Source organism: Eulemur rufifrons, chromosome 18 (genome assembly GCF_041146395.1).
Source record: "Eulemur rufifrons isolate Redbay chromosome 18, OSU_ERuf_1, whole genome shotgun sequence".
Taxonomy (NCBI): Eukaryota; Metazoa; Chordata; class Mammalia; order Primates; family Lemuridae; genus Eulemur; species Eulemur rufifrons.
The window spans coordinates 55,978,314-56,001,396 of NC_091000.1; the positions used below are offsets into that span (position 1 = coordinate 55,978,314).

Consider the following 23,083-nt stretch of genomic DNA (forward strand, 5'->3'; position numbering starts at 1 on the left):
TACATTTAATACCTAAATAATTTAAAAGTTCAGTGGAAAGTCTAGTGAACATGTGCACACTTTAAAATTTTTTTCTGCATTTTATACTTTTTTCTATGCCATTGGACTGGTATGCTAATAGCTGTGTTCTTTCATGATTGTCTTTCAGGTTGCATGTTGATAGATAATATATGCCACATTAAAATTAGGCTTTGGCTCAATTACTATTCAATCCATGCCCATTTTCACCTGATATTTCTTGTGATTACCAGCATGTGTTTATCAGACGATTGGCTAGCATCAATGCAGAAAAGAATGACAGTGGCTGGCTCAAATGGGGAGACCAACCTCTTAATTTGACTGAAGGGATGACCTTTTGGTGTGTTGGCCTCCCTCTGAGTTCTGTTGAGTAAAACCAGACCTGCCTTTTGAACTGGCTGGGATCTGTGTAATTCTTATATCACAAAATGCATAAGTTGACGTTCTTAAAGTTCGTATTTCAATGCATAGATGCTTAAGGTGGACTTATTTTTTAAAGCAGTTTATTTTGTTTTTCATTTTGGATTTCTTCTCCCGCACTCCCTGAACCACTGCAGGAGCATCGTGCAACAAATCGCCAGGGTGGTCCATTCAAGCTGCAGATTTGTTTGTCATCCTTGTGCAACAGTCTCCTCCTCCACTGCCACTACAGGGAAGTGCATCACATGTCAGGTGAGAGTTTTGCGACGTTCCCTGTTTTCTATCTGAGGATAAAGTCTTTAACCTGGAAAATTGCCTGCTAGTCATGCTTTAGCATTTTATTGACTATTGAAGGCAATTTTCTTTGCAAACCGTATTGTGTAGGAAATAGAGAAATTGCCAAGGTAGTTTTTTTTTTTTAAAACTTGGATTAAAGTAGCTATCTTTTTGGTTTAATTTATTTGGTTCATGAAGAAATTTATTTGACTTCATGGTGATCGATTATTGCTGTTTGGGGCTTGAGTCTGACCGTTTTAATTGTCACCTTTCCTTAATGCGATTAAGAATGTTATGCTACCAGTTATTTTAAGTCATAGTTTTTACATTTTAGGTTTTTGTTGTAGTATAGTACATGCGTAGTGAAACAGAGACCTGTTTGTTTAGTGGCAACCAGTATTTGTTTCTTGAATTTCTTTGTGTCTGTTTGGATTTTACAACTTCCTGATTTCCTCATGTACAGTAAATTTTTCTGGCTTGGGGAGTCATGCATACACAGGGTGTATGCAAGGAGGATGACTCATCGTTCTCTATTGAAGACAGGGCAAGAGGATGCTGCCTCAGATGAAATCAGGAGAGAGATGGAAGCTTGCTAGAACTTGGGGCAGTAAGGGTTTGGGAACAGGGGTATACGCAATCAAGGGAGATTATGAAATAGGAAATAGGGGATTAACTTCTGTTTGCCTTGGAAGCAGTCCTGCTTGTGGCTATGAAGATAGAATAGGTAAGAGGTTCCCAAGCCTGGCTGGGCAACAGAATCACCTGGAGAGCTTAAAAAAGTGGAATTTGGGGCTCCACCCTAGACCTCCTGAATCAAAATGTCCTGTGTGGTCTCCTGGAATCATTGATCGCCTAGGGATTGTTGCTCCACAGGTTTGGGAACTGCTGGGTTGAGTGGCCTACGGGTAGCTCTTCCCAAGTAACGTGCTATATCCTTACTTGGTGAAAAGCACAGTCTATTTTTACTAAACCTCACATCTAAAAATTTGGATTTTCAGAACTCATTTGTCAAGAAGCGGATATTTGCTTTACCAAAATGCTTGACCAGATTTCTTTAAAGGAAGAGCTCTCTCTTTACACTTGACTGACACATAAATTCCCTGGCATCTGACACAAGGGCAAGGAGCTCTGTACCTAGCCAGTCTGGATTTAAAACCTGGAGCTGCCTCTCTGACCTCGAGCAGTCCCATATCCTTTCTGTGCCTCAGTTTGTTCAAGTGTAAAATAGAGATAATATTAGACCTTTTTAATAGAGCTGCTGTGAGGATGGAATGAAATAATATATGTAACTAGAAGAGTGCCTGGTGTGTGGCTTGTGATCTATTAATACATACCATGCTTGTTACCGTGCAACTTATCTCCTGACAGCGTGATTGTATGTTAATGGTTGCGTTTTGTGATGGTTGCTCCTGGACCATACGTGACTAGGAGCAAGTCAATATCCCTGGACCTTGGTCTTTGGACCAACCCTGTAGACATCTGCAGCTCTGCAAAGCCAATGGGCCTTTTATTTATTTTTTTGAATTTTAAGTTCTGAATTTATCACTACTCTGTTATTGTGATAGGATGTGTATGTATTTTTTTATATTGTTGTAGGATGAACTGAAGAATTGCATGCATAAATGGAGTTACTTGTGGTCTGAGTGAAAATAAACAAAAACCTGAGTGACTCAAGTATTATGCCTCAGAAAAAAATAGACAAAAACATGCCAGTGGGGGACAAGGTGGCGGAGGGAGGCATTCTCAAAAACATTATATATATATGAAACTGGGTTCCTTACATTTTTTTGGCTGTGGATTAGAGAGGTATTCTTTAAGTGGAAATAGAATAACTTGGAGTGACATGCAAAGGTAAACCTCTTAAGATCTGTAAGTGTCAGTTGACTGGAAAGGGTGGGGTGTGTAACTGCTACTTTATCTCTTCATGGTGTTGCCCATTTTAACAGTTATTTGCTAGGCAGAAAATCCTCACATTTAGATTTTTTGGGAAATAGTTTAATTGCATATGGGGTGAGTATACATGCAATTATTTTTTTACCCTGTGGTGTTTAAAGAGCATCATTTGTGATAACAGAGTATCTCAAGAATTTCATTGTGAAAAAAACAGGCAGCAAAACGTTGAATCTCTTTGGTCAATATGTGCAGCTTACTGAGAAGAGACCCAGGTTTTTATAGTGTCTTAGGCACGTCTAAGTGCCTTATGAATACTCATTGTATTACTGACAAAGTAGTGCAAAGTCACCTTGAATTTTAAGCAGATGACATTTTCTGTGATTGCATTTAAAGGAAGCTTATAAGCATTATCTAAACATTTTGCATCAATAAGGACCTCATTACAGTCCTCACGATTGATGGCTAAACTGTGGGCAGGGAAACAGTATCATTCATGTTGTACTCGTTCTATTCATTCAGTTTTTTAAAAAACCTAGATTACAATTATTTCTGGTTCTAGTTATTTTATAAATATGATATAGCTGTAGCAAGTGATGACCTAACTTATTCACAGTCCCTATTTATGTAAAGAAATGATTCATTCATTTTTTCATTGTGAATTTTTTTTAAACGACTGCATGGTGCTGTGGGAATGAAAGTGAGTAAGAGCTGCCGGAAGGAGGTTATATTCTTCATGGTCAGGCAGGGGGAAGAAGAAATGCTCCGAAATAACAAGTACACAGCAGAATGGGGTTCTATGAGTGTCCTAACAGTGAAGGGATTCAGAAAAGTGATGCTGAGTAGGAGTGATCAGGAAAGACTTTGAGGAGGAGGGATCGCTTGCGTTGAGCTCTGCCGGCTGAATTGCATTTCTGTGGGAAGGGCTGGATAGAGCAGGAGGAAGCCCATTTAAGTGGCTGGAACTTAACAAGCAAGTGTATGGTATGTAACCGACCAGGCCCTTTTGGCTGAAACATAGGTGCTGGTGGAAATCTGAGTTTCTGGAGAAGGACAGATAGTAGAGAGTGTGGGAGGAAAACTACTGAGAGGTCAGGTCTGGAGATAAATTTGGAGGAGTCATGGGCATAAACGTGACCTTTGAAATTAGGCTTTGGATTCTTGTGCCTTGGCAAAAAAGTCTGACCCACAGGAGGGGATAACTAAATTCAGGGATGACATCAGCTGGTGTAGAATACGCAAAGAGATGGTGAGAGCTCAGAGTAGCTTGAACGTTGCTGTGGCTCTGCCTGCGTGTGCCTCGTCTTTGTAAGACCTGGTGGGTGGAGGAGTTGGGATGATGCATGGGTTGCCGCTGGGGGTCTTCCCAGAAACTCAGTGCTGAACTGCAGCTCAATGAAATCTTGCTGAAGCCTTTATTCCTTTAAGACCTTTAAAAAAATAGGAACTTGAGCTAATTTTAGCTAACTCTAATATGTGTGTGTATGAAAATGAATGCTGCTTTTGAAATTCAGCACATGCAGTATCTTTTCATTTAAACAAATGATCCCTCTATTTTCCTCTAAACTGTTTTATTAAGAAGATATTCAGTGAAGTCCTGTACATATTAACAACAATTCCTGCATTTCCTTTGATCTTCCCTACCGTTGATTTATTCATCTCATGTGATATGCATAAATCACATTGTGCCATCTACTTGACTCTGTAGCAATTGTTCATTTGTGGCACTTCATTGACTGTACTTTGATAAATCACATTAATATGGGTGTGTTTTGTAACTTTAGAGGATTCCCCGAGGCTTTCTGTGGACTCTCTTAAATGTGAGCTACATAGTGGTAGATATATACACACACACACACATATATACTGTATCTACCTAGCTACTAGGCACAGTTCTTTTGAACAATTTGGCTTCCCTCTTTTATACTTTATAGAAAAGAAAGTATATAGAATTGATGAATCTTGACTCTGGAGGGAAAGTTAGCCTAAGACTTCATGGCTCAAAGTGTACAGGGGAAGGCTGGAAATTACCTGATTGTGTTGATTTTAATAAGCAGTCTGTTTTAGTATAATTAGAGAAAATTTGAGGATTATTTAAGATTTTTTTTTTTTTTGGACCTGAGTTATTTAGATGGGCTGTCTGTAGATCCCAAAATGGCTCAGAATGAAGGTGGTGACTTAACCTAACTTTCGTCAAAGACAGAAGGTCAGGAGGGATGGAGAAAACAACCGCAGGGCCAGGTCATTCTCTGTAGTTGTTTAATGAGCGTGTACGTGAGGCATTATGCCAGCAAGGGCCGGTAGGTGATATGGAGATGATCAACAATTCACATTTATGGTTCTGAGTATTAACTCATTTAATCCTCATTGAAGTCCTTTGAGGTAGGCACCGTTATTATCTCCATTTCACAGATGAGGAAACTGGCACAGAGCGGGTAGGTAACCTGCCCAAGGCTGCCCAGCTGTTAAATGCTAGAGTCATGCTTGGATCTCAGCCTATACTTTTAGCTGTGGCTGTGGATTTTCTCTCAAGCCCTGAGTCCTATTTTTAAGAAGTTTACAGTTGATACAGAAGGCAGGACATGCTCAAGAATAATGTTTAGAGAGCCATAACACAGGTATAACATACTCTCAGAGGTCAAGATCAGGGCAGGATCCTTGAGGGTGATGAGCTTTCCATTTCTCTCTATTTTCGTAGAGATGGGATCTCGCTATGTTGCCCAGGCTGGTGATCCTCCTCTGAAGGTGATCCTCCTCTGAAAGTGCTAGAATTACAGGCATGAGCCACCTTGCCCAGCTGAACTTTCCTTTCTGATGCCTGACTGTCTGTTCAGAGTCACACATGAGCTTTCTGATGCAGGCTGTCCCATGCAGGCAGTCTTTGTGGTATTTCCTCCCTTTCTTTCAGCCTTCCTCATGCCGGCCAGGGATTCCTACGCACTTTCAATAATTATTAATGGAAGAAAATGATGACAGTGGCAGTATGCTTATCTGTTTCAGGGGATTGGCTTAACTTGGCTCTAAATATTGCTTGGCATCAGGAGTCCCAGCGAGACGATGAACTTTTGACTCTTAAAAGAACTTCAGTGGGTCATTGCTCAGCTTGCAAGGTTTGGCAGATACGAACCATTTATCTCTCCAGTGTGATAGGTGGTGGTGTGGCACCGAATGCAAGCTCTGAGCACAAAACCTGCAGCGAAAGGAGGCCACGCTGTAGTTGGGGTGGCCATTGGAGGCTCAGAACTCCCATCCCCTCATGCCCGGTCTCATTTTCTCTCCTTCATTGCAACCGTGTCTCATTTTCTCTCCTTCGTTGCAACCGTGAATGAACCTTAGCTCATTCATGTCCAAATGATAGAGAAGAAAGATCACTTTTCTCTTAGCCCGCTTAGAGAAGGCCAGATTGTCTTTTTTACATTGAGTGAAAATTACTGAGGATATTTTTTCTTTTTTTTGGTCCTCAGAGGCAACGTCTCTTGTTTTACAGACACATGGAAATTGAGAAGAGGACTCAAGATTTACTATCTGTGCCCTAGCCTGGCAGCTCCAGCCTACATCACAGCTGTAATCATATGTGATGCATTTTTATTTACAGATTAGTAGGCTCTGACTCTGACATATGACTAACTGGGAAGCTCCTCCCTACAACAGTTGTATGTCATCTGCTTCAGAGAACTAATTGCTTGGCAATTCCCCTTTGGTAATTCCCTCTTTATTTTCTGATGAGTTACTTAACAGCGATGGGCTTGTTGAGCAGAGCGTGGAGTTTAATGCGTGCTCCAAAAACTCCACTGCAGGCCTGGGGGATATGTTTTTCGAATTCTGTTTAGCTCTACTGAAGGAACACTGAAACCATTATATGGCCTGTTAATATTTCACTCAATACCAGGTTAAAAACTGAGCTGTGTGCAATTTTCCAAAAGAAATCAAGACCAGGCTTCTTTTTAAAATATGCCCCCGTGCATTAGAAAATTATTAAAAAGAGGAATTTAATATTTATAGAATGTTTAATGCTCTTTTAACAAATATGATTTGAAATGGAGTAGCTTTCTAGTGCACTGCAGCGTGAGTGTGGTATGGTGGAAAGCATTTGGGCTTGTAGTTTGGAGGCTGAGTTTCTGTTTCCTGCCCTGCTGTGGGGTGACTTGGGCCACTCACTCTATCTCCTTGCAGGTCCTCAGTTTCCCTGTCCACAAAAAAAACAAGGAGTTTGAAAGAACTGATCCCTTGGGCCACTTCTGTCTCTGACATTGTACAGTTCCATGAATAGATTTTATTGTAATTCTTCCTCTCAGCTCCCCCAAGACCTTTGCTTCTGTCAAACATCATTTGCTGTTGTTTGACTTTGTTAGGTTTTATATTTAATTAGAATTTATATTTTAGCTATTATTGTGTCATTATTTATAGAGTAAGTCATAAGTGGCGCCTAAAATCATTTATCACCCCATCTATATTAGTTTCATACCTGAATACTTCCTCTGCTCCTTTTTACTGTTCTTGCTACTATTCCCCAAACAATAACCATTTCTGGAGGTGGAATGCGTTATAACTGGAAAGAATCTTTTAGCTAATTGTGGAATTATATTTTGCAAGATAAGTGCAGAAGCTCTGTTTTTCTAAGCAGTAGTATCAAGGGCCATATTCCGCTTTTAATTTGCAAGTAGAAATCCTTTTGGTGTCATTTGGTTTTACCTGCAGGTGCAGGTCTTAGTCTCTAGGTAATTCCTTTTCTCTTCTGCATCAACTTTCCCAATTAGTATGTGCAGCATTACCTTGTCTTTTGGGTTAATTTATAAGCAGTTCATACTGATGCCTCTTGATTCATTGCAATTAATAGTTTCTTTAGGCAGCTCGTGCAAATAGAAGAGGTGGCATTTGAGAGGTTTCTGTTATGTTCTGTTGCTTTATTTTGTTTGTTTCATAGGCAGAGAGTAAGGGAAGAGGCAGTACTTAAGGGTGGGTAAAAGCGAAGGCTTTGAAGTCAGATTGAGGTTTAAATTCTGGCTCTGGCTCCTTAAGCTGTGTGGCCTGGGTCACATGTCTTAAATCTGTGGTCCTCAATTTCCTCATCTGTTAAATGGGGATGATAACAACACCTCCAGGATTGTTGGAAGGATTAAATGCATACTTACTATTTATATACACAGTGTATCGTAGATATCTCAGTAACTAATAAAACAAAGGCACCTGCGCCCCTCCCCACACATACAGACAGACAGAACAGACAGACAGACACACACACACACACACACACACACACACACACGGCTGGAGAAAGAAAATAAGAACAAAGGAAAGTGTTATGTTGTGGGGATAATCAGGGTAGGAGAAGCCCCTCAAAGCAGCCAGTCCTCAGGGGCAGGGCGTGAATCCCAGATGGACCTCTGAGATGTGGGAAGGACTAGATTCCCTCCACTGACCAGGACCATGACCTTCTCCTCTGGTTAATCTCCTCCACGGAAAAGGGCGTCTGTTCACCACACATGACGGATAGAAATACAATGTTTTTAAGCATTTATTGCCCAAACCTTACGACAGTAAAGGGAAGCCAATAAAAGCAAAATTTCCCTTTGATTCCACCATCCCAGTCCATAAATCAAGTTCACTTTCATGTGTTGTTTTCTAGTTCTTAACAATGTACCATATATCCTTTTTTCAGTTTTGCTTTTCTCATTTAGCATAAACATTCTCATTTGCAACCTAGACTATACAATTATAATTTGCAAGGATTATATAACGTTCTGTCAAGCTGTTTTATCTTATTTTAAGTTTCTTCTCATTTTTAGACATTCAAGCTGTTTCTAATTGTTTACTATTGTAAAACTTCAGTATCTTTGCACATTTAAGTCTTATTTACTTAGGACAGGCTTGCATCGGAAGGCTTATTACTAAGGTAGAGGAGGCTTGTTCGAAATTGCTTTGTAAAAGACCTGTACCAATTTACATTGTTACTAATGATATTGGAATGTGTCTTGCTTCAGCCTGATTAATTGTGGGACTTACTCTTTTTTGGCTAATTTAATAGACTCTGGTTTTGAAATTTGCGTTCTTTTGATCTGTCTCAGAGATATAACATTTCCACCTATGTTTATTTACTAATTGTCCTTTTTACAATTAGCAAATGGGAGTCTTGATGTTTTGTAATCTATGTGTATAAAGCTCTTTATGTGTTCTAGATTTTAATCTTTTATTAAAGTCATTTTTCTTGCAGCTATTTCCCCAGCCCAATTTTCTTTTATTTCAATGATAATACTTTTTGTTGTACGAAAGTTTGAGTACCCAGGGCCAATCTGGAAAGAAGAGAAGTGAGATAACCGTAGTTTAGATTCTGCAATGGGCTGGCCCACAGGCTTTGCTGGGAATAGCTCTCACTTTCTTCTGCTCGTTGCTCACCTCGGAAACCGTTCCCTGTTGAAATCCCAGTGCTTTCCATTTCCATGGGTCGCCTTTCCCCTTTTCCTCCCACCTGTTCCTCAGTCCTTGACCCTGGCCCACCTGTGCCAGTTTCCTGGCTGTGGCATCCTTCTGCCCAGTGCTGGAGTTCTCTGTCCTCCATCGCTGGACCGTATGTTTCTCAGGAAGCCTTACCCCAGGAGCGGTGGGTGGAAACATGCCTGGCCACCTCCCTCACTTGGATATGGAGAGATCAGTCAGGAGTTTCAGGCCTGGCCAAAGTCTAACCATTTTCCAAGCATCCTGGGTTGGGGTCTTTACACCTTCTGCCATATAATCCTGCTATCCTACCCAGCACGCTGCCCTGCTGAGGGTTGGGCTCCTTGGCTTTGGTTTTCATCCATGTTGGAACTACAGTGGCACGATGCTACTCTGGTTCCCTTCCTGTTGTACTTCTTCCCTGGAGATAGCACTTTAGGTGGGAGGCTGGGAACAGCTTCCTAGGTACTGAGTTTTGGGGAAGTGTGATGTCAAAGTCTGAACCTGGGTGAGTGGCTCAGCTGGGCTGGGAGGTTTGGCACGTGATGTGCCTCCTCAATGGCCTCTCTAGAGGTGCGGTTGTTCTGGTCCAACCCATTTTTCTGTCTGAAGCCAAAATGAACATTTCTTAATATTAGAACCTGCTCACATCTCTGTTTTCCTTAACCCCTCCCCTGGTTTTTCATGGCCCTCAGTATGAATCCAGGATCCTTAAACTGGCTCTGTAGGTTTTGTGGACCTTGTTTATGTCTCCATCCTTATCACTCTCATGTTGCCCCAGATTTGCTCTACTTCGGTGGAATAGCACTTCCTCCTTAAAGCGCCATGCTCTCTGGTATGTCCCAGCTTTGAGACGTGCTGTTCCCCCTCCTTAGAACCCAGCACCTCCCTCCCCCATGTTTGGTTAACTTTCTCTCATTCTTAAAATCTCAGCTTATAGTCCTTTCCTCAGGGAGCCCTTGGACTAGATTCTGGCCTCCCATAGTACCCTATTCTTCCCCCTTCATAACATTTGTCAACCCTTTTCCCAGCTCAGTGATAGGAGGAACCTGCCCCCCTAAACACACACCATTTTCAACTTATAACATATAATAAACCTGCAATAAATACAGATATTTCCCCTATGATGTTTATTTTTATGTTACAAATTGGATGTGATTCCATCTATTAATATGGACCGTGACTTATATAAGTGTGTTCTGGAACCAGCATGGGGTCCAGTGGAGCACAGTGGCAGAAAAATCTTTGGCCTCCTGTTTGTTTAATTGACTTTGTGCTTTGTGCATCATGCAATGGGTGACAAAGGTGATAAAAATGTGTAAGCAGCCTCTGCTAAGGAGAAAGGATAAAGAAAGGCCCAATGATGAATTTTCTGGAAGGAAAGCTATATGTAATAGAATGCTGGATTTGCTCAGTGATATTTAAGTTTGATAGTACTGCATTGACAACCACACAAAACACTATTGAAATTAATACAGGTAAAATGGCTTTGTTTTTGAATGTCTAAAACCGTCTTTCTTCACATTGAAAAAATTCGTATTGAATTTGGATTGCATAAAGATTCTTAGAAACGCAGCTATTGTGTTGAATGAATGAATGAATTTGCGGTTCACATTTCTCATGTCTTCTCTGGCCTTGATCAGTCTCCCTTAAGAGCTTTTGGGATCCCACTCTCCAATTCAGGCGAGAGTTCCCGGTGAGATAATTATCCCAAGGAGGATTTGATCTGGAAGAGAGTAGCTCTGGAGTTCTAAGTGAGGTTGGTCAGGTTCAGGTAAAGTACCACAGGGAAAGGGGAACCATTTGAAGGGGTTAGAGGAACCCTGAAACCCCCCTGCATAACCCTGGTTATGAGGAATGAGCCCAATGGGGCAGGAGGTCTCTCCGAAGGTGATGTCTGTGCCTCTTTGAGTTGGCCAGCCAGGTGGTCATCCAACTCCTCCATCTTGCATATGGGTTCGTCTAGAAGTTGCCTTGGTGGTGGTAGGTGAGGACACCTTTTCCAGGTAGAGGGTGTCCATTTGTGGTCGTTGGAGTGAGGAACATATGCTAGACAATATGTCAGACCCTGTTAGAGGTTCTGGCAGGGGTGGAAAGGCCTGCCATTAGCAACTGAGGCCTTGGGCCCTTCGTCCAGGGCAGCACCGCCGTACAGGAGGCCCCCGGAGCACTTTCTACCTTGCTCTGCTCTGGCAGGTTCCAAGTGAGAGCAGAAAGGAGTCTGGATGAATTTTGGTTTGTCTTCCCCGTTTCCAGTTCACCTCTGGAGCTGCCTGGGTCACTGCAACCCAGACTAGGGAGAGGTATGACCTTGAGTTGTGGCTTTTATTGGGAGACAGCCTTTATATAAGGATCTAGGAAAGAATGTTTTCCCCCGGCTGCTGCCTCTCTGGTGACTGATCTGATACTTTCCATAAGATAGCAGTTTTGTTTGATTTGGTTTGGGTTTTTTCTTTGATAAGTGGTCATAGACCCATAAGACAAGTTTATCCATTATTATAATGCTAGAAGAAAAAAAAATGATCTAGTTATTTACTTGAAAAATTTCCTTCCATAAAACTTTGCTTTCTATTGAATTTGAAGGAAATATGATGATAGCATCTAAGCCCAAATTTTGGTATTTTATTTTGGCTTCCCTGTTCTATTTAAGCCTCGGTAACCCTTTGTACCTTTGTCTACTCTTCAGAAGGAACAGGTTGTGTTTTTTCCCCCCATCTCAGCGTCATCCAAATGAACAGTACTATTTTAACAATCTGTGTAAACAGATATAAAAGGATGAAGACTACTTACTTTATTTTTCCTCCCAGCGAGCTGCAGATCTATTTCAATCATCCTAGAGATTAGAAGAGGAGGATGTGAGCAGTAAGCAGCAGTAAAATGAAGGAAAGTATTTCTGAGTGTAACCTTGAAATATGGGTCTTACCGGTAGTATATGAGCCTCCTCCAGACTCAACTCTGGAAGTCACAGTTCATGTCGTTTTTAAGACCTGGAAGGAGAGTTATTAATCTATGGAAATGAACAAACACTAGCTGTTTGCTGTCCTGCTGTGCAGAGAACATTTGGTGACCTGGCTCATCTCAAAGTTTCTGTCTCTAAATGGTGCACTTAATTTAACCTCTTGCCCTGAAGTTTCAGAAAATGATTGTCTTAAAAAAAAAAAATTTTTTTTTTTAACTCTCTAATTTTAAGTGTCCAGGGTCTTCAAAGACTTTACTGGGATGAAAGACCTATTTCCTGTTTCTCTTGTAGGACTAGTCAAAACTACCCTCGTCTCTTGATGGTGTTTTGCAGTCTAAGCCTCTGATGCAGTCACTACAGGCTTAAGAACCACAGTCATCCAGACCTTGTGCAGTGGTTAGTGTGTCACGGGTCTGCCTCAACTGATAATAGCACATCACAGAATTCAGAGTGCCTTGAACAAATTGTTTCCGTGGATAGTCGTAATGACTTCTTGGGTAGAAAGTATCCTCATTTTCTAGGGGAGAAAACAGAACCTAAGAGGTGGACTGATTTATTAGGTTTCAATGGCTAGAAATGCATGTATCCTGTGCCGTTACCCTGGTTTTCTGACTTGTAGTTCGCTGTCTTCTCCATCACCTTGTACAGCTAAGATACACTAGGAATTAGGCAGTTGTGTCTCTGAAGTTGTAGAATGAAAAGATACGACTCTGGCCCACCAGAGCAATTTTGAGTTGGAACTGGGAAGGCAAAGAAATGCAAGAGTTCGGTCTCTTGAATATATCCAATTCCTAGTTACCCCTTAAAACAGCTTCATCATAAATTTAGGTGTTGCGTGTTTTTGTAGTGCCTAGGCCTAAACTTGATGGATGGGTGGAGAGTGGTTTCCCTTTTGCAGCCACTGCACCTTTAAAGTTGAGCTTTTTGAGTTGTATTTCCTTTAATGCACCCGTGTCAGCAAGGTTAAAAACATCAGGAAATCAAATTGATCTCACATATGGAATCTTGAAATATGATGCCTTCTCTGAGAAGCCCTTTCCTGTGTAGATGGGAAGATAGTGCTGTCAGATCATTTCCCTGTCTGTAGGTCCCTACTATCTTTCTGCTGGATGTTGCAGAAGAGATTAGAGGAAGCTCATCCAGCCACGTGTGAATCAGCTGTATGCCTGCTGGGCAAGAGGGAGCCCAGAAACAGGAGTTGCTTCCATGATAATTAAGAATCTACTGCACTGCAATATCTATGGGTTAATCTTTTAGTAAAAAACACTGTCCATCTCCTGATACTAGAAGGATGTATATACTAACTGTTACAAAGCCTTTTCTGTCTTTGCAGAAGTAATTTGGTGGTGACCATGCTGTTAGGTGCAGAAATACTTAGAATCTGATTCCCTTTTGGACTTGACTGAAGCCAGATTTTATATCTGGTAGCCTCATTAGTGATTCTGCAAACTACACAAAGGCCATCTCTCTCTTAGGCGTCCCTCAATCTCTTTACAGCTTTTCCCCCAGGAGTCAAGGAGCTACAGCCTGGCGGGGAGTTTTGCTTGGTGATGGAATAGCTAAGAATGTTTCTCTCTGACAGGTCCCAGAACAGAAAGTGTTGGTGGACATCTCTTCTTGCCCCAAGATCTTCGTTGGAAGTCCTCGGGACTTGGTGTCTTTGCCGTTCAAAGTATTTCTGAACTCGCCAGGAGGCCTAATGTGTCACCATTTTATTCTGGGCCACCCTAAAGGATGACACCCAGCTTCAGAGACCTCCTCTTGGACGTCATCCCTGAGAACCAATGTCTTAGCTCTCCCATTGTCTGAAGTCTCTTTCCAACTGGCTTTGAGCTGGCGCAGGCTTAGTCGTTAATGGCCAGCATGATGCTGAATGTTCTGCTTCATCAGCTTGCTGCTGTACACCTTTTGCCACTTACAGAGCAGCGACTCCCTCTCGAGCTCTTGGGGAGTCCTTTACACAAATGCGCTAGAAAAAAGGCACCAATCCATTCTTTCCAGCTTGGCATTTGCCCACAGGCATAGTCCTGGGATGACCTGGAGCAGAGGCAGTGGAGGATAAATTCATCTTGCACAGACTTGTTTGTGCTAGTTCTAGCCTGTCTCTCACCACAGATCTAGCTTTTAAATACTCAAGTGATTGGTTTTGTGTAGGAATGTGTGGATTGTTGGATTGGAAGAATTTTCTCTCCGGATTTCTAGTGTTTACATAAGCAGACATAAAAAAATGTTCTATCACTGATTTAAATAGCAGGGCTTATTTTAAAAAGTTATGGGTGCTTAAAGGTGGTACGGAATAAAAATGTCTGTTTTTTTTTTTTTTCTTTATTACAAGTTGTAACACAACCCAACAGTATGTATTAATGTTTTGTCAGGAAAGGGTCAAAATGGAAAATTTGCAACAAAGACAAACTAGAATAGAACGAGTGCAAACAGAAGCTGACAAATATATGCCCCTTGTTGGGAGTTCAGCCCATGGAATGTTATGTAGGACAAAAGGAATGGAAGAGATATTTCAGTAACATTTTGTTCTCTGTCAAAAACCTTCTGAAATATAAATCTGCTGTGTATTGGAGAATGGATACAGCAATTGATTCAAGTTGAATAGCTTTCATTTAACTAGAGTATCCCACAGAAAGCAGTTCTTGTTCTGACAACCATATTTGTGCTTTCTTTGACTTAAAGAAAGTTGAATTCATGTTTACATATCTTATAGGATTGTTTTATGGACAAAGACCAGGTCAAATCCCATCACAGTGGCTAGTGTTACAGCAAATGGAAACATTTCTAGATGAAATAACCATTCCAAGCCATGGCCGGTGCCTGCAGTAATCATACTAGGTTGGTATTACGAAGCCATTTGCAACTATAAATAATTCAGTCGTAGATGTGCTTTTTTTAAAAAAAAAAAATCTGTTTTTTTTATAATTCTAGTCTCTTGCCAATATACATACCCATACACATACTTCACCTATTTGCATAATAGAGGAGGACTATGAATATATATACATATATATACATATGTATGTATATAATAGAAGTCAGCTTTCTTTTGGACTTTCTGGAGCAGATTACCTTTTTTCTTCTCCGCATGATGGCTCCCTGAATTGCTTCCAATTATTGAAATTCCGTAATTGTCCACAAATATGAATGTGTCCTTCTAGGGGTCAGGCATGTCAACTGATGTAGCTGAAAGCTAATGGCCAGTAGTACTGGTCGAAGGAGCTGAACTTCAACATCAAGGGCTCCCTGCAAAGGGTGTTCTGTTTTAGTCTCCATTTCTACACTCCTCAAGGAGAGAGTAGGTGCTTAATGTTTTGTTTTGTTTTTAAATTCCCAGGTCATTCTGGCATTGATCCTGGACTCACTGCAAATGTAATTTTTAGCAGTAACTATTACTCCTGAAATATTTTGGCTCTCTGTGGCCTGTGGTTCAGTAGACTCTGAGGTTTTCCAGATACATTAAGGACTTAAATACAGAATGTCTTAAAATTTTAGGATTATAGATCAAGAGAAAGCTTCTCTAGGAATACAGGTCTCTGTTAGGTTTTAGCCCCGTTGTACCTTCAAGATTCTTAACTGGATGCCTTATATTTTCTTTGTTTTCTGTGTTTATACTAATTTTCCACTTGGGTTTATTGTTTTCTTACTTGGGAACCACTTTTTTTTTTTAAATACACAGCCCTTAAAATTATAAAACAGTTCCAACCTGTTCATTTCATACCTTGACCATCTTTTCTGTCTTATTGCTGAACCATCGTTTCTCTTTCTGCGTCTCTTCTGGGATTTCATTTTGCTCAGCTAAAATTCTAGTGTGTGATTTTGAACACTATGGTTTGAGTTTCCTGACCAACTTCTCCTTGCGTCCGAGTCCATTTCCTGTGCTTAAAGCTGTTGGCATTCCATGCACTGCTCCTAGTCAAAACTGAAACTTCTTGCACTAATAAGATTAATCTTTACAACATTATTAATTTCTTCCTTTCTATTTCTTGTTCCATTGTTATTTCTCAAAGATGAAAATCTATTTGTGAGTAAGAAATTCATGTTGGTGTCACTTACTAAAGATCTTTTGGAATTTTCTGTTGTGCTGATACACGCTACAGCCTCAAACTGCAACAATCATCAACTGGTCTTTGACAAATTAGTTGTCCGTACACATGGTTTACAATATTACATTCGCTGTTTAAAAATAATTAAGCTTCTCTCTGTGTTCTTTGCTGTGGGTCAGGAACTTTACTTACTTTGCCATCCAACACAGAAGTTAATCACAAATGAGTCCTCTGAACCAAATAATTAAAAATAGAGCAAAGTTTCTGAACCAGGCGGTTGGCAGAAACGTCTGTACTTCCATCTGTGCATGGTTAGGAAAATATTTCATGATATTTAAATAGCATCAGCTTTGCTCTCTTTTGTGTGAGAGTGTGTCTGTGTGTCTATGTGTAATTCATTGCTCTAAAGGTTTGTTTGACTGTTAGCTAATCTTAAAAAAAAAAAAGTCACTGGCAAGGAAACCGGAAAGCAAATCCAGGTGTTTTGTGCGTACATACTTTATTTGCCAGTTTATATGAAGGAGCAATGGTCTTGCCTTTGCTTTTCTAACTGAAAGTTTGTCTCTTAGCACGTGCCTCTGAAAATTAAAGAACATTGTATTTTGACTTTGCAATCTTTATGTCTTTTGATTTTCCACTTTGCTAATGGCTTTTAGGAGCTGTTCTAATATACATGAAATGTTGATGAGTCTGTTTCAGTTTGGAATGTGGCAGGTTAGGAGTTTTTTTCCTCTCTGGAAAGAGGATTTATACCTAGAATATACGTCAAATCCATGAACACTTTGTGACATAAGTACAGACACATGGGTGAGTGGTTTTGAGAGGAATTTATTCCTTCAACTTGGATTTTCCTTTGTTCTTATGAGTAATCAGTATCTCATAAAATATATGCAGTTTTGGCTGGTGCTACAGTTATGATATGAGTTTAAAAATGTATTTCCATTTATTAGGATATCAATTGCTATGAAGTATAAAGGTTATTCACCTCTGATATTTTTCTGTTGTAAGGATCTCTTTTTATCCCTGAAAAACTCTTTAAGGTTGCTTTCTTTCTCCCAGGAGAGCTGTTGTATTAAATAACAACTAATGCCTAATAAATACACCGAAGGGAGGTTAGGAATTATTAAAAGGAAAAAAAGAGGAAATGTCTTAATTTCATTGCTCTGGGTCTGAAACACATATTTCCTCAGAGTTGTCAGTTTGCTTATGTTTCTAGAAACTTAGTGGGTAGGCATATTTATAACACTATGATAATAGAATTAAACACTGAAGTCAAGAGCGGTAGATTGACTATGCTCACATTAATTGAAATTAAGGAAAGAGGATTAGCTTCATTATTAATGCAGTAGTGAATTCTTGAGTTTAGCTATGAATATCAGATATAATCACTGATAGTTTGATTACTCACGTAATCATGAAATTTAAAATTGGGAGGATCCTTACATATCTTTTTGTCCAACCTCCTCATTTTACATTCAACTTAATTCTATTGATTTCTTATAAACCTACTATGTGCAAGGCATTACGCTAGGAGAGAACAGTAAAGTTGAATGAATTGTGGCCCATGGTTTCAAACCAATTAATCTTTGATTACTCTTTGATTTCCTTTTCTGTATTATTTGAGGGACAGTTTTTACAAAGAGATAAGTGGATTTTGCTAATGATTATTGTTTGTCACCGTAAGACACTTTGACTTAATTTATTTTGTGAACTCTGAATACACATAACATTAAATGTCTTTATGCTTTAACACTGAATTTTGCTTATAGTTGCATCTCAAGGCAAAACTCTGGTCTTCTCATATATGGTACAGCTAAATTGCTTTAATATAAATGAGATTCCTCTGAAAGGGTGCTCAAGTGCTTCACACTTTTCTTATGGAACCATTAGATTTGTTTCTCTCATCGTTTGGGCGTCCTCTAGATATTGTCATACAGAGTTTCATTTAAAAAAGTGGAATTCGATTGCTGGTATTTTTATTCAATGAATTATTATTGGTAAATATTTATTTGCCAGATTTGTGAACAAAAACACAAGGAATGGTGTATACACACTCTAAAAATCTCACAGTGCAGAGAGTCTATTCTTTTAACAATAATAATGGCTGGCCGGCATAGTGAGGATTTAGGATGTGTCAGTCACTGTACTAATCACTTAATCCTCACAGTCAGCCTACATAGGTCGTTATTATCTGCACTCTGCAGAGAAGGTAACTGGGTTAGTAGCTTGCCCAAGGTCACAGCACTGGCAAGGGGGACTGGGATGCAGCGTGTGCCATTGTAACTGCAGACCCTGTGCTCTCAGCGCAGTACTTTGTTGCTGTCCACCCATGTCATTGTGGGACTTGCAAAATTGTTTTCAAAAATTGTTTTTACTAAATATTGAGTATATACGAAAGCATAGTCACAAAACAAATGTAAATTATAAAGAATAAGGGTTCAGTGAATACTCATTTAACTCTCCACCGGGATTTTAAAAATCACCGCAAACTGGATGCCCTCTGGGTGGCCCTCCCGGATCTTGTCACCTTTCTTCCCACTCAGGAGTAACCGCTATAGGAAAATGAGGTTTTAAATTATTTTTAATAATTAAGTACACAGAGATGCACCCTAGCCAGACCATTATTTTGTTTTCCCTCCTTTTTTCCACTCTTTTCTCCCTGTTCTATCATCTCTTCCTCCCTCCTTTTCCTTGCCTTGCCTTGCCTTGCCTTTCCTTTCCTTCCTTTTCTCTCACCATCTCTTGGAGCACGAGGGAGGACTGAATCAGACATACGGACACCCTCAAAGATTAAAGAGGGTGTTCCTTGCTGTGATGCCCAGGGAGTGCAGTCACTAGCATAGGGGATTCTTGGTGAGGTGGCAGGTTTTTGCATCACTCAAATGATGTATCTCCTTCCAAGTAAGTCATGCTGTAGTGGATTGTAACAGATACCTCCAAGAGGGGTGATTTCATATGACCCTGTGGACACATCTCTCACAAGCTTGTCCAGGAGAAGTCACAAATATTAACTCTGTAGACACGTGGTTCTTAAATAGTGTGACTCTTAAAATAGAGATACATTTTTGGTAACCAGTGTGAAGGCACTTCATCACATAATCAAAACCATTGAGTGGAACACGTTAAGATAACATAACCTTGTTGTCCCTTAATGCTTTAATGTGATCTTTCAGCAAGTAGTAATACCCAGTATGGTGTGTGTAAAAAGTAGGATGGGTTCTGGCCTGGTGGGGATAATAGAATTCTTTCATCAGATGGAAAATATGTATTTTTTAATTAACAAAGAGGTTTTTGGTTTTTAGGGCACAGATTATACTCTGTGGCTTGGAAGTTTTTCCAAGGGCCGTTCAATTCTGTAGGAGGAAATGGCAACTTAATGCAGTCTTAGCTATGGAGCATTTAGAACTATGTCACTTTGAGTTACTGCTATGAAATTACAAAAACAAGTGATAAGATTAAAAAGAACCGTATCTAGCTAACCATAAAAGTGCTTATAGGCACTGGGGTTGTTTCCACATCTTTGTGATTGTGAATTGTGCTGCTATAGCCATTTGAGTGTACCACCCTAATATTCTGAAATATTAAAAAAGTGCTTATCAGGGCATATGTGTATAAATATATATAGTCATTTGCATGTACATATTTAAATAGGTATGCTTCTGTTGCTTAATATTTTTCTAGTGCTGCATGCATTTGTATGTGTAAATATAGTATATACTCTTTATAGAGCTAGTGTTGGGGGACCTTTTTATGAACCAACTATTATGACCTAGAGCTTTATGAAATGGAGTAATATTTTCAGTGGTTATGATTTTGGCCTGTTACAAGTAGTACGACAGTGAGGTTGAAGTGTGAGTATGTGTGTCTGTCTTTATCTTTTATCTCTTCTCTTTTTGTTTAGAGAAAAATTTATGTTGAAAGATAATGTGCCTACTAAGATTCACATATGAGAAAAGAGCTACCTATGGCACTTTGTTGCAATTTGTCCATTGTCTCAGAAATGTGCAAAATATGGAAACTAGAAGAATCTTGGCAAATGTAGCATAAGAGTGTCACTGATTTAAAAGCTGCATTTGAGTATTCTAAGTACTGTTCCGTGACAGCTATTACTATAGGAATTGGCACCAGCTAAGAAAATTTACAGTTTAATACTTTAGAACAAATAATTGCTTAGGATGCTTTAAATAGCACAGGAAATGTGTAGAGTGTTTACTTGACATTTGCTATATTGAACACTAATACTGAAACAGATTCTTTGACCACAGAGAATGCCAGTGTAGGAGGGGTGGGGGTAGATGGGAGAAAGAGGCAGAGAAAAAAACAGCCACATGATTAGATAAAAATTAAATGGCAGATGAGCTTTCTCATGATGTAGAGACACCAAAAGGAAACTGCCCATTTGTTTGATCAAGTAGTCTCCGAGTGTGGCAGCAGAAAGCAAAATACAAACAGCTCCCTGGGATTGGGGTTCTCCTGCTAAAGGCTGTCTTCACCAGGCAGTCAAAGCCACGCAGCCCTTGGCAGCTCTGGTTTATTTTTCAAGGTCCTGAAAGCAAGAGGAATGACCTCCCTTTTTATAAAAAAGAAAAAAAAAAAAAAATCCCTCGTTATCTGTTTAATCTGCACATGCTTGTTAACCTTTTTTTTTTTTTTTTTATGACAACTCTGGTGCCCTCATTTCTCAGTGCAGCTCAGCACTTGTGATGTTTTTTCTTCTGGATGCATCGTGTGCTCCCAGAATCTTCTTTTCACCCTTCCCTGGCTCTGTTAATAACGGGCCTTATCTTAGAATGGGGTCTAGTGCAGTTTAGTGTAGGCCTTAAACTCAGAGCATTTCTTTTGGCACAAACTGCTTACCGTGCATTGCGATTCACTTGTGCTTAGTGGGAAAAATAGCGTGTATTTTAGGCTACTGAACGTTCTTCCATTCGTAGGTATCTGAGTCAATTATACAGTGCCTTTAAATGTGTATGGTAAAAACTAATTGGCACGTGTGATAGGTCCAGGAATGTTAAAATGGTGCAATGTTAATGAAATTTGTTAAAAGCATCTTCTTTCTATCTTGTCAACATGAGCTGCTTTTTTAATGCCCAGGGGAATTTTGAAAACAACAATCAAAAGTCAAAACTTCACCCTGCAATATGACTCAGCACCCAGAACACTCAGTAGAGGAAAGGCTGTATTTATCGCTTTTCCACTGATTTGAGATTTGACCCTGAATAAATCATATTTAACTTCTCTATGCTTCAATTAGCTTTTGGAAAATATGTGTAGTTGTGTGTAACCAGTGGGAAGGCAGTAACTGAAGTTCACAACAAAAGGAGAACTTGAAGGAAAATTTTTGCAGGTAAGAGCAGTGTGCATGAATACAATCCTAACGTGGGGTGCTATTCATAAAAAGTCTTGGTATATGTGGTTCCTGAGGAAGGTAGGGAATTTTCTTATAATACTTCTTCTGCGTTTTGTAGAATTAAAACATATATAAATATTTTATATTTATATTACATTTACCATATATATTGTTTTACCCATTAATTCCAGAAAGCTTTGTGTTCTTTTTCTAAAATTCTGCCTCTAAAGGGATTTTTATTTATAGTCTTAGAATTTAAATTGCAATCCAGCAGTAACAAATTTTATTTAATATGCAGAAATATGTAATTTCATTTTGTGAAGGAAACTCCAAGTTGTTATTTATTTAAATATTTTCTTCTGTTTAGTCTGTTGCCACGTCTGAGGTTATCTAAGAGGGTTTTCATTCATTTGGGGAGAAAGGAAGAAAGGTAATCAACATTTATTGGGCGCTTACTGTGTGCCAAACACATTGCTAAGTGCTTGGTCCTTAGGTACCCTAGGTGATTGATGTTCAAAGGACCTTGTCCCCTTCCTAGTGTGTCAGGGCTCAGTTGGGAGAGCTGGAATCCACAGGAGAAAATGAAATATAACCATTGTGATTGATAATTAAAGAAGGGGCCTTTTAGTTAGCAACACCCAAAGATCTCGGTAAACGAATGGTTAATAGGTCCCACCAAGTCAGAGACTCCACCAGGGTGAAGCAGCTAGATTGCATCACGGTGCTAAACCACATCTCCCTGGTTAAACCATTTCAGTTATTGCCTCACTTAAGTTGCATTGTTGTAAAAAGGACATAGGTACTACAAGTGGCAATGCCTAAAATTTGAACGCAAGAATATAGGTTTTAATGTATTCTTAATGTCAGAGCTTGACTCCGGAGTCCCAGATGCACTTTCAGGGTGAGTAAATACAAAGTCAATAGCTCCAAGTTTAGATGAGAAAACATTTCAAAGAAAGCCAGCGAAAGCTTATATATTTAACACAATATCCATGACTCACTTTCTCTTTGCTCTCCCAGCCCAGCCGTTATTCATTTACTGGTAACCTCACAGGAAAGCTCCTTTTGAAGTTTGCCTTTGGCTGCTTTGCAAAACATATAAATATACACCTTGGGAGAACAGGGTGAGAGAGAGAAAAGACAGAGGTCACAATTTTTAATCCTGCTTCTGCCGATAACCAACGATGGGACCAGATACTTTGTGTAGCAAGGGAGGATGGTTTTAAAATAAGGTTCTCAGTTGCCAGGCGGTCACCATTCTGTACAAGGGCTCCTCTCAGGGTTTCTCAGATGTTGGTGGTGTTTGTTCTGCTGAGGTGCCTAAAGAACCTTCCATTTGGATCAGCTCTAGTAGGCTTTTGGAAGTAGCCCTGGAAGTGTGATAGCACCTTAAGAATCCTTAGCAATTGGGACTAAATTGTCAGGAGGAGAAATTGAAGGAATAAAAGCTGGGTGATGGGGAAGGAGGTGCCAAGCTCTTCTGCAGCTGTGATCTAGACTTGTTGGAGGTTGTGCCTGTGTGTGTAGTTGTAGTTGGGTATACCAGAATTTTGATACCTCCTGTGTTTTGAATACCAGCTCTACCACTTACCACCTTGGCCAAGTCACTGAACCTCTCTATGCCTCAGTTTCTTCATCTGAAGAGTAGGGATTATACTCAATGCAAGGACTGAGTAAATCAGTATGTGT

The 23,083-nt window shown here is 39.9% G+C and overlaps 1 protein-coding gene across 1 annotated transcript in view; it reads left to right on the plus strand.

Moving 5' to 3' along the window:
• Nucleotides 1-625: 625 nt before the first annotated feature.
• The window catches only part of LOC138398835 (uncharacterized), a 363,472-nt gene continuing 341,014 nt past the window's right edge, over nt 626-23,083 (plus strand). The window contains exon 1 of the mRNA XM_069493287.1: nt 626-690. The gene's annotated coding sequence lies outside the window, so the exon portion shown is untranslated. The remainder of the gene's footprint in view (nt 691-23,083) is intronic.